We start from the raw sequence: 11,790 nt of genomic DNA, 5'->3' as shown, positions 1-11,790 counted from the left end.
TGCAATTGGGGCAGGGCTCAGGTGGTCTGTGAGTTTCTGCTCCATGTGGCATCTGCTGTGAAGGTGGCTGCTTCTCACACACCAGGTGCCTCAGCAGGGCTGGCGAGGCCTCACTCTCTCTTTGTGACTGGTTTGGGCTTCTTCTTTGCATGGTGACTGGGCTCCAAGAAGGAACCTTCTGGGGGGACAAGGGTCAGTGTGCAAGAACTCATCTCGCCTCGCCCTGGCTTGTTAATGTCCCTGTGGTCTAAAGGTCCTGTGGCCAAGCCCAGACTCTCAGTGGGAGGAGGCCACACTGGGGTACTGTTATGGGCAGGTTTGGTTTGCGGGGACCCCACAGTAACAGTCCACCACAGACCATTGTGCTTCGGAAAAAATCAAACAAGGTCACTGCCAGGAGAAGGGGCTGCCCCTCTCCCCACAAAAGGACTGACTTCTTTAAGGTGGGCCTGGAACAGGACGCAGTATGGGGAGGTGGATTTGGCTTGATTTAATATTTATTGACTACCTATTATGTGCAAGGTGCTGAGTTCAGCTCAACTTCCTTACTAAGGACCTAATTTCTGCAAGACGCTGTTCTTGTGCTGGAAAAACCAGACTTTATTGAGTAGCTACTGTCGCCTCATCACAGACGGCAACTGAAAAAGGTGAGCCAACCAGAGTATTGCAGCCAAAGCAAACCCCGTACTGTTTGGACATAGAATTATAATATGCCGGGTGCATGTGATAAAAATGCTGCACACAAGCACCCTTTTCCCATCCGTACCCCAGTCCTCAAAGCCATGGCCAGCCTCTCCAGGAAGATGAGAGCACGGAGGCTTGGAAAGGCCACGGAAATTGCCCAAGATTATACCACTAGGAAGCTGGGATTGAAAATCCAGGAATTTCTGAGCAAAGCCATTTTCTACACTACCAGGCAATCATACAGTTATGTCAATAAATACACACTGAGTGTACACACTGAGTGTACACACTGAGCCACCAGTTTGGCTCAGTGGTTAAAGCACCGGCCCATTGAACCGGTCCCGGGTTCAATTCCAGCCACGGACACGTACCTCGGTTGCAGGCTTGATCCCTGGCCCCTGTTGGGGCACATGTGGGAGGCAACCAATTGATGTGTCTCTCTCATATCGATGTTTCTCTCTCTCTCTCCCCCTTCCCCACTTTCTGAAAAAAAGCAATGGAAAAAATATCCTCAGGTAAGGATTCAAAGAAAAAAACCCACAACACACCGAGCGCCACAAACGCTTGGCCTTGTTAGGCACTGGGGGACAGTGATACGGACCCACTGCTGTCCTTGTTCCCAAGGACTCCACAGGCTACAGAAGGCTGATGCGGGAGGCGCCGGCTTCAGGGCTCATCCATCCACCCGACGAACAGGCCCTGCGCACCTGCCCTCTCCGCCCAGCCCTGACCAACGAGCTGGGGGTTCGGGGATCACTAGGACGCAGCACCTGTCCTCTGCGTGCCCAGGATCAGGTGGGGAGACACATCGGCAAACAGATGCTCCAAAGTTTTACACAGGCAGCAAGAAGTTCACGTGGGGCCAGTGGAAGCACAAAAGAGAACTTGGGATGGCATAGGGGCTAGTAGTCATGGAAGGCCTCACAGAGGAGGTGGCTCTTGAGATGAGCCTTGGGGCACGAGCAGGCACATTTGGATGAACTGGGAGAGACATAGCGTTCCAGACAGAGGGCACAGTGTGAACAAATCCCAGCATGGCGTATTTGGGGAGCTGCAGGGAAGGGAGCGTGTTAAGCTTGGAGAGTAGGGCTCCAAGGTGGGGCACAGTGGCCAGGTGGGAAAAGTAGGAATAGAATCTATGCTTGGATGGGGCTGTCTGTGCCCTGTGAGGGCCTTAGATGTGAGACCCAGCCCCTCCCCCAGGAGCTTACAGTCTGGCTGGGACATAAAGGGTTGATAATGACTGAAAAAGCCACACCGAAGAGTTGAAAAGATACTCAACGTCCCCAATAATCAGACAGCTGCAAATTAAAACAATAAATCTGTCAGGCTGGCAAACATTAAAATGCAAGTGTAGGTGAGAAGGAGGGAAATGGGAACTCGCACACAATGAATTATGAGGGCTGAACAGCAAAAAAGAATTTAGCAAAATTGAAATGATATCATAACTTAAAATTCCATTTCTGCGTAGCCTAGAGAAACTCAAACATGCACGCCAGGAGCCCCGCACAAAGAGAGTCACTGCGGCTTTGTTTATAATTGCAAAACAACGCCCATGTCTGTGAGCAGGGGAATGGACAGATGGGGTGCCGTAGAGCCGCGGGAAGAAACGAGCCGCGTCTATGCGCACCGGCACCGAAGGCTCTCACGACGTCCCACAGGGGGCGGAATAACGCAGAATGAGCCCCACGCTGTGAAACGTCCCATTTGCACAGCCTTCGAAAGGCACACACGGCCACGCGCCGCTCGTGGATACAGTTATGAGAATATGGAAGGGATTGGAAGGGTGCTGCAGAAATTCAACCTCACGTTACAGTGAGGCGAGCCCTTTTCAGACATAACTTCGCTTTCTGTGACTGCAGGAGAGAGCTGCCAAATGCCCTCCAGGAGCCAGTGCTGGCGAGAGCGGCCGAGTAACCGAACGCTGGGCAGCGGGGAATTTCAGCTTTGACGTAAGGGAACAAATGAGGCAAGTGTCACCACTTTGCCTCAGTTAAAGATCCCATCTCAGGACATTAAGAGGAACCCTTTTTAACTAAACATTGAATATATTGGAGAGAGAGAAGCTGTAATCTTGGCAAAATAAAACATGCATAGGTTTTTAAAACTTAAATAAGGTCTTCATCTCACTGATGCTGCTTCGAACAGTGTTCCTTGTTCTTCAAGCTCCTGAGGTCCCTGGATGGTGGAATCCAGTGATTCCTAAGTTTCAAGGAAGGACAGGGACCGGATCTTAAGTAGCATGAATTCACATGGTGGAAAAGCTATTCACTTGCAGTTCATGCAGGGCCTCCTTTGCCTGTAGTGATTCAGAAACGGCTTCATAATTTCTGTCACATCCAAGCACCACCGGAGGGGGACTTCCCCAGATGACCAGCGCCATGTGGTTATAGTCCTACTCCAGCTTGTCCCCTGGTGGAAGTGTCTCTAAATTGCAGGCCGAGCCTTTAGGTCTCCAATCCATGCTGAGGAGGAAACCTAGAGACCATTTAGTTACATCTTTCTAACCATGCCTCTCCTGCCCCACCCACAGCTCCATTTTACAGATGAGGAAACTGAGGCCCAGATAGATTTATGTTTAGTCTGGAAGTCAACTGTCCTTGTTAGCCAATTTTGCAAATCCAAACTCTCAGGGATGGTGCAGGGGGGGCAGGCAAAATCTTTTCACTTTCTTCCTCTAGGGATCATGGTTTCTGTGGTTAACAGGAGCAATCAGGACTGCAGCAAATGCAGAGGAAAATCCAAAGGCAGGTTTGTGGTCAAGGGGCAACAAGAGACTCGGCAGCCCTAGGTGACCCCCCAGCTGGGCTCATCTCCTGGGGGAAGGCTGCCTCGCTTGTAAAGCCTGTTTCTCATTTACAGCAGGGACAATAACTCCTTCCTCAGAGGTCCTTGTAAGGATAACCTGAGAAAATGTGCATCGGGGACCCAGCACAGTGCACAACCCTCTTACAGGTGTGTAAAAAATACTATTATTTTCCTTCCTTCAGGTCCAGGGTTCCCAACTATGTGTTTCTCGGAACACTGGGGCCTGTGAATAGGTACTGTCAAGGTTAGTACATCCAAATCCGAAAAGAATTTTTATAAGATTTTATTTGAGCCAAACTGAGAACAATTGCTGGGAAGCAAGATCTCAAATGCCCTGGAAAATGACAGTTTTGCAGTTTCTTTTATACATTTGGAATTAAGGAGGGAACTAAGGAAGATTACATGAAGTTGGGAGAAAGCAAGGTACAGGATAGCCAACAAGATTGTGTGCTCACGCCTTAGAGGGGTCTGGAAGAGAGGATTACCTCTGGCATTTCAAGGGTGCATTTACCTAGATGCACAAGAACAATGGACAGGGCTGGCTTAAGGCAAAAATAAGCCTTTAATTAAAGAAGTTATATGCCTGAGACGTAACTACCCACCATGACCTGCCCAGTTAGGAATCTATGACCAGGTCACCCTGTGAGGTTCTTTTCTCTCACCAGACTTGTCAGTTTTATTACAGAACTCTTTTCCATCCACAGGCTATGTGAAAAGTTGTCCCTTTGTCAAATGAATTTGGGTCATGCTGTTCAAATAACAATAAACAGATATATTTTGTGCAAGACTTCTTAGAACCTGAAATATGCTAAAATTCATTGTGTTGCTCCAAATTATTGCATATAGTGTTCATGTTCCCCATTATGCCTGGCACAGACGTAGCAAGCCACTAATAACTGCGACAATATTAATTTAATGACATTGCAGGTTCAGAAGCCTGGGAAGTAGCCCTGGGAAGAGTAGACTTTTTTTGGGGGGGAGGGGGTCGTGAATAGACTGACATGTAAACCAGGATGCTCATGATCAAGGTTCCTGGAGAAATGTCTGCTAAAGGGCCTGGCCATGACCTCCCTCTGGCCAACCCTGCAGGCATCCCACCCGGGGAGCAGACAAGTAATCCGAGAAGACGTGAGCCCGTGCACACAGCAAGGTGGGTGACTTTTATGGCTGGTACAGCACAAATCAGGCTGAAGGCTACCCAGCCCCCTGCTCACTGCCCTGTGCTGCTAGCTTACCCAGTTTTCAAGCAAGAGGGTGACCTGACCCAGGCAATAATTGCCAGTGGTAATGTCTTTCCAGTGGTCTGGTTTTTACTGAGCACCTAGTATATGCTGGGTATTTGGCAACGTGGGGGTGACAGGGATGTAGCCCTTGTGCTCAGAGGGCTCCCAGGGTAGGGTGTGATAATGGGGGACATACACAAGCGTAATACAGGGAGTGAAAGGGTCAGGAAAGGAGGGGATAGGAGGGGTGTGTTTGTTGTGGAGGTGGGGGGGGCTTGGCCTCCAGGGTGGGGATTTAGGAGCTGTGATTCGGGGTGAACACTGCTGAGCCCCGGAGCAGGTCAGGGTCCTGGTGTAGACTGGTGAAGTAAAGTATTCTGGACCCGAGGGAGGGGCATTTGTGACTGTGGCCTTTTGGAGGTCAGAGCGGTGAGTTCAGCCTGAGCCGCAAAGCTTCGCCCTCAGGCTGTCTCTAAGCCTCAGGCCCTCAGGGTTACAGGCTCTTCCTTTGATTTATCTTAACCCACGACTCCCTATTTTTCCTAGGTTTTGCTTTGCTTTCGGTCAGGGTAACTCCCCACTCCCCAGGCTCCTTGCAGATGTTCACCACAGAAAAGCTGAGTCATTGTAGAGAAACTGTAATTCCTCAGACTTAAGAGGCTAGGAGCACAGGGTGACCCCATTAAGAACAGCAGCTGGCACTGAGACAGCCGTGTGCGCAACTCAGTCACAACACCCCTGCGAGGTGAGGGCCGGGATAGTCCCCGACTTTCACATCCTGACACCGAAGCACAGAGAGGCCCAATGACTTGCTCAAGGTCACACAGCCAGTAAGTGCCAGGGCTGGGGTTTGAAGCGGTGGTCTGACTGAAGTCCATGCCCGCAGCCGGTAGTTGCACTGCTTTGAGAAGGGGTAGCCATGGTTTTCTCAGGAGTCAGCGTGGGGGGGGTGGGCGAGGCTTCTGGGGCGCCTGATGGTCCAGAGGAGGAAGGTCACACGGAGATTTTCCTGTCGGCTGCTGCTCCTTCAGTTCCTCCTGGTAGTGAAATGCCGGGGATATTTCATAGCCCGAGACGGGGGACCACGAGCTGCACGGCATCTGATCTGGGTCAGGGCCAGGCGGCGTCAGCAAGGAAGGCTAACCAGGCAATGCGGACAGGCGGCCACGCGTGCAGGGCACCTGGGACTGTGGACCCAGGTCATCAGGCCACGGCTCCCTCCCTAAAGAAGAACATGGGGGCAAAGGCTCCCTGAGCCCCCTTATTAACAAATGGGGAAACTGAGGCATGCCACAGAGAGCGAGGTGGTGCCCGCTCAGCAGCCTCTAACTCAGCTCACACTGGGGCCGAGTTGGGGTTCAGGTCTCAGGGTTCTCCCTCTGGCTGACTCAGCTGCCAATCAGCTGCGAGATCCCGGTGGGGGTGGGGTGGGGGCCCCCCCCGATGCTGGCTCGGAGCCAGTCAGAGAACCTAGCTCATAGGAGGCGGGAGGTTACCCTCCAGGGTCCCTGAGCCGCAGCAGCGCCTGGCACAGAGCAGCGCTTGGCCAACGGCGCGCAGCCCTGTTGTATTCCGGGCACTCTTGCTCCCCAGAAATCACTTCGAAAGAAAGAAGCAAAGAAGAGAAAAAACAAAGCAACCCTTTCAGTTGGGAAGCCGAAAAGCTGAGCGGGGAGAGGGAGGGCATCCGCAGGGTCAGAAGTCAGAGCCCGGGGTGCCCCCTCCGTGGAGTCTGGGCAAGGCTTTGCCTTCCGGAGACACAAGCACATTGCCCACTGCCCAGCTGCCTTGTCCGGGGTCAGCCGGCTGAGCAGAGACATTTAAAAACACCACCCGAGACAGTCCCTGGGGACAGAGCCCTGCTGACCGGGCCTGCACTTCAGAGCGCAGCCTCAGAGCCTGGGTCCGGGGAAGCAGATCTGGGCGAGAATTTACTTGGGAGCCCTTAGTAGGAGATGACGGTTGGGGAGTGAAGTGAGAGGGAAGGGAGGGAGCCAACCAAATGCACATTGTTAAGTAAATTACCGCTTGGACAACTGGAAGGACCTTCATTCCCCCCCAAAATTATGGGAAGTGGCGTGGCCCCTGGGGCTCGGAATTATCCCACCCGAGGGGCTGGTGTGAGCTTCCCGGGATGCCGGCTCTGGCAGCTGCAGCCGAGGGTGTCCCTGCCCAGGGAGGTGGTGCAGGCCGGTGGGTGAGCGGGTCCAATGCCCTGGAACTTAAAGGTGTGGTGTCAAAGGTAAACAGAGCCACACACAGTTAAAGTGGTGAGAGCGGATTCCACTTGGTAACTCCTGAGGGCAGGGCAGGGGCTGAGGCCATTCCGTCTGTGCAGAGGTGACTGGCCGTTTTAAAGGGAGAGCGAGGGTGTAAGAAGGAGAAGGGGGGCTTGAGGCAAAACTTCCAAAGCGTTGGTCAGTGTCAGTGTGATGAGGCCAGCGCTGCCCACTGTCTGGCTGCTATGGAAATTGGGATTCTGTCCTTCCACAGAGACTGGGGTACAGAGGCCTGTCCCTCCTGATGGTGGCATGTCAAAGGAATGGCTTTCGCTCAGGTCCTTGAGAAAAACACTCCCTTTTTCGTGGGTGCTCTAGGAGGGGAGGGCAGGGACCTGCTGTCACACGTTGGCTGAACAAACGGTAAATTGTCCTGGCAGCTTGAGCTTTCTCAGGCTGGCAGTTCAGTGGGGGCTGGGGTCATCCTCGGGACACAGACTCATGCTGCTAGAGGCCCTGCCAGAGCTTGGCCAAGTCTCTTAGTGGGGTGGGGGTGGGGGGTTGGACAGAGTCCTTAAGTGCCCAGAGCTCATGGTTTCAGTGGGCAGGGCCTGGCAGCACCTGTTACAGATCGTGCTGGACAAGCCAACAGCTTTGCCATTACCCCTGGGGCCTGAGCCAGAGACCTGAGGCTTGCAGTCCTGGAACACAGAACCTGCACACTCTCTCTCTCTCTCTCTCTCTCACACACACACACACACACACACCGCAGAGGGACATACACAGTCACCTAAGCAAATGTGCATTCACACAGGAACAGATGAGTGCACACCACACAATGCACACACACAGACATACATGTTAGTACACACAGACACACTCACACACATATGCCCAGCATACAAAAAGCATCACTGACATACACACATCCAAATACAACTGCACAAGCAGGGCCAGCTTCCTGGGCGTGTAACCCATACAGTTGCACAAGGCCCCATAGTCGGAAGGGCCCCGCGCTTGGTTTAAGCTCTACTGTCGAGGTTTTGGAATGCTTCGCTTTTGAGCAGATGCACACGCACAGCTGTTCTCTATCTCGTTTGGTCTTGCTCTTTCCTCTGTCTCCTCTTCACACCGGACATTCCCACAAAGCTCTACCCTCGGCTCTGAAACCAACCGCTGGAGGTGAAAACTGGAAACGCGGCTGGAGGTGCCCCTCCGGAGAGGGGGTGAGGTAATGCCCGACGCTGACCTCTAGGTGGCAGCATCAAGCCGAGCCAAGCCCCTAGGAGGACTGGGGGGGAGGGGTGGGGGGGAGTGGGTGCCGCCAGTCTTTCCTGGAATCTACCCTTTTCCAGAAAGCCTGGAGATTTCCCAAGGCAACAGTCTCCAAGGGATTATCTAGTCCATTCTTCTGTGCCTATATTTTCATTTAGTTCATTTTTCCATTCATTTAAAAATATTTTTCTTTTTGTGTTTCTTAAATTTTTCTGATTATAAATGCAACACATTTTATTATAGAAAATAAGACACACACAAAATTAAAAATCACCCATAACCTGACGCCTTTTTTAGGGCTGTAAAAGGAAGAGACAGTATCTCCTCTCCTCCCAGGACCTTGCCCGCACCCTCCGGACGTCTTTCTATGCTTAAGCACCTACACACATTTCTTATGCACACATGTAAACACACGAGTGTTTTATCTCCTCCCTAAATAGATGCATATTCCACACACATTCATCAGCTTACTGTTTCCTTAGTATGACCTAGTCATGTTTTCAAGTTGGTGTGTATAGATCTGCCTCAGCTTCTAAACATTCAGAATCTAATTTCCCGAAGTCTGGTTTTAGCACAACCTAGGTCACCAGTTTAGGGAGCAGCCTGCACGCAGTGGGTGCAAACTCGAGGCATTCTTACTTTCTGCTGCTGTAGCATCTTCGTGGGTCTGTGTGAACTCCCCCCTCCACGTCGCTTAATGCCATCGTGGGCAAGTTTCACAGTGTTAAAAGTTCACCCCATTCAATCTCATCCTTCCTGCCCTTAAGGCTTGATCCGTGGCTGAGGGAACTGGAGGGGGAGGGTCACGGATGCTTGGTCTTTGTCCCCCCTCTCTGGCGATGTGTTAGGATGGGAGGGCCGGGGAAGGGTGTTCTTCTTTTCAGGTGCCTCTGTGATCAGCTTGTGATATTGTTGCTGCTTCTCTGGTCAGTTCTGACCCAGGTCCACTCTGGGAAAAGGGACACATGCTCCTGGGGACATCTCCGCTGCACAGTGTCCTGGTGGGGGAGGTGCAAGGGGCTCAGCTGCTCCCATCCCACCTCTGCTCCTGCCCTCCTTATGGAACACCCCAACCAATGACTGACACCCCGAGGGCCCCAGGGCCCAGCCATTTCTGCCCAATGTGGGGCGTTTGTAACAGGCAATTTTTGCTCCAGAGTTCTCTGTGGGCTTGCAGATGCTTTGCCAGGTCTAGAAGGTCTGATGGTTCCTCCTGCCCAGCTTTGCCTTGTCCTGTTTCCTTTCATCCCCAGCATGTCCTTCGCATGTCTACCTCCATCTCAGGGGCAGCTTCCTGGAGGTCTCCCGCTGTGACAATTCCTTCATCATCACCTGCTACATGCACGGCTCTGGGCCGGGTTCTCGGAGGCAGACAGGTGAGGGACACGTGGTCCTACCCACCAGGTCTCCTGGGCCTTCAATGAGTGAGAACTTGCACCATTATTTTAGCTCCCAGAAAAATACAAACATATTTCATGGTCACCTCTGTCTCAATCTCCTCCCTCCACTGCATTGGTTTATAGATTTTCCTGCCTTGCCAAGAAACATGAACCATCTCGCATCTACGCGTGGTGAGAGGCCTTGCTTTCAAGGGCAGGCCCTGAAGGTCCTGAACCACAGGGCCAGGGTACAAACCCTGACTCGGCCACCTCCCAGCTGGTTGACCTGGGACAAGTCATGGAACCTCCCTACGCCTTAGTTTCCTCACTTAGAAAAGGGTAAGATAGGGATAGTGTCTGCTTCAGACGGCTGTGGAGATATTAAATGAGCTGATCCCGCCAAATCCATTGGGCAGCACCTGCCAGAAATAAGTTCTCAGTAATTCTCAGTTATTTTTGTGGGGAACTCAGTCTCCTAACTCAGTTCTTCCCTCTGATTAGAAAGCAAATAGAGGACACCCAGTTAAGTTTGAATATTAGAAAACAATGAATAATTTTTTTTAGTGTAAGTGTATCTTTCATGCCCCCCTTTGGTCATCTTGCGTCACTCCCTTCTGGCTGTCCCAGGAACACCACCTGCGTCTCACTCCTTAGCCACAGCACTTCTGTTCTCATTTAAACTGTCCCCAGACTCACTGTAGTGCCTCAAAGACCAAAGATCCTTCTGTTTAACAGAATTCACCCTTCTCAGTGCAAATGAGATTTCCAACAGCACCCTCCCCACCTACTCCAATGCACTTACATGAATTTAGGGTCTGGTTTTAAATAAGAAATATTTTATTGCAATTATTTTCAGTTAAAAACATCCGAACATTTTGGGATAAATAGCTTGGACTTCTTTCTAATACATGCAGGTCCACCTCATTCATTTTTAACACAGGTTTCTACTTTGGAATGTACAAAAACATTGTTATTAATTTCACTGCTGGTGGATATTTACGTTGTTTATAATTTTCTTCCACCACAATCATAGCTGCAATGAACAGAGATTCCTGAACAAAAGAAACAAGAATATTTGTTCTGAAATGTGTTAAAACATTATAAAGCTAGAGAGAGCAATCAAAACGCCAGCACCGTTAGAGAGCAATGTAATACAGTTGAAGGCCTAGAAACTGACCAAGTACATACAGGGCCTCCCTATATCATAAAAGGGGCATTTCAGATCCACGGAAAAAGAACAGCTGATTCAGCAAATAATGCAAAAACACCTGGCCACTCACTGGGGGACAGCGGAAGGCTAGCTCTCCATCTCACATGTGTATGTCCCCAAATCATTAAAATTTTACATGAAAAGCTTGAAACACAAAAAGAACTAGAAATAAATAAATTAATCAGGACAAATGCGCTTCTGAAGCGGGGACGGCCTTTGTGAACCTGGTATCCACACTGCAGCCACCCTGGCATTCGCCGGGAGATCTGTTAGACAAGCCCCATCCACACAATCACAAGACAGACCACGGATGAGGGGAGTGTGGAATTGGCACCATGTGTGAAAGATAAGCAGTTTTAAAAACTCCACCAAAAAAGATGAGCACCCGACAGAAAGTCCTTAATACGCTTAGCCCAGTAAAAAATACTGAGGCCCATGAAATATAATACGTGCAAACTTGGAAGTTATCAAATAATACACATTCAAACTATTTAATGCTATTAGTTTTGCAGATCAGGAAGGCAAAGATTTAAAAGAACCATCATCCCCTCTTGGCCCAGACATAGGCCAAAAGCCTCTCATACTTGGCTGGTGGCAGTTGGAGTTGTAGGTCTTTCTGGAAAAAGCACAGCCAGACTGTTTGGACTACAAACCCTAGAGTGTATGTGCCCTTTTATCACTTTCCTTTGTCGAGCAGTTCTTTCCAACTTTTCTGCAGTAGACGTGGGTTCTGGACTCCCCACCAGAAAATTCCTCCTGAATTTTCCAGGCCCCAGCAGCCTGAGCGCAGGGAGGAGATCAGCCAGGAGCCAGAGTCGCACACGGCTCAGGGCAGTGCCCGTCCGGGGTGCAGGTCCTGGGCCCGGGCATTCCCCAGTCACCTCGGTGACACTAGCAGGGCTTCCTGTGAGCTCAGAACACTGCTTCCCTTGCACACCCCTTTACCATGCCCATTTCTTGGAGTGACCGTCGAGACTGGTGCTTTGTCACCT

The sequence above is a fragment of the Miniopterus natalensis genome, chromosome 2 (genome assembly GCF_054644295.1).
Source record: "Miniopterus natalensis isolate mMinNat1 chromosome 2, mMinNat1.hap1, whole genome shotgun sequence".
In the NCBI taxonomy this organism is placed as follows: domain Eukaryota; kingdom Metazoa; phylum Chordata; class Mammalia; order Chiroptera; family Miniopteridae; genus Miniopterus; species Miniopterus natalensis.
The sequence above is the reverse complement of the archived record's forward strand: the minus strand, read 5'-3'. Positions refer to the sequence as shown.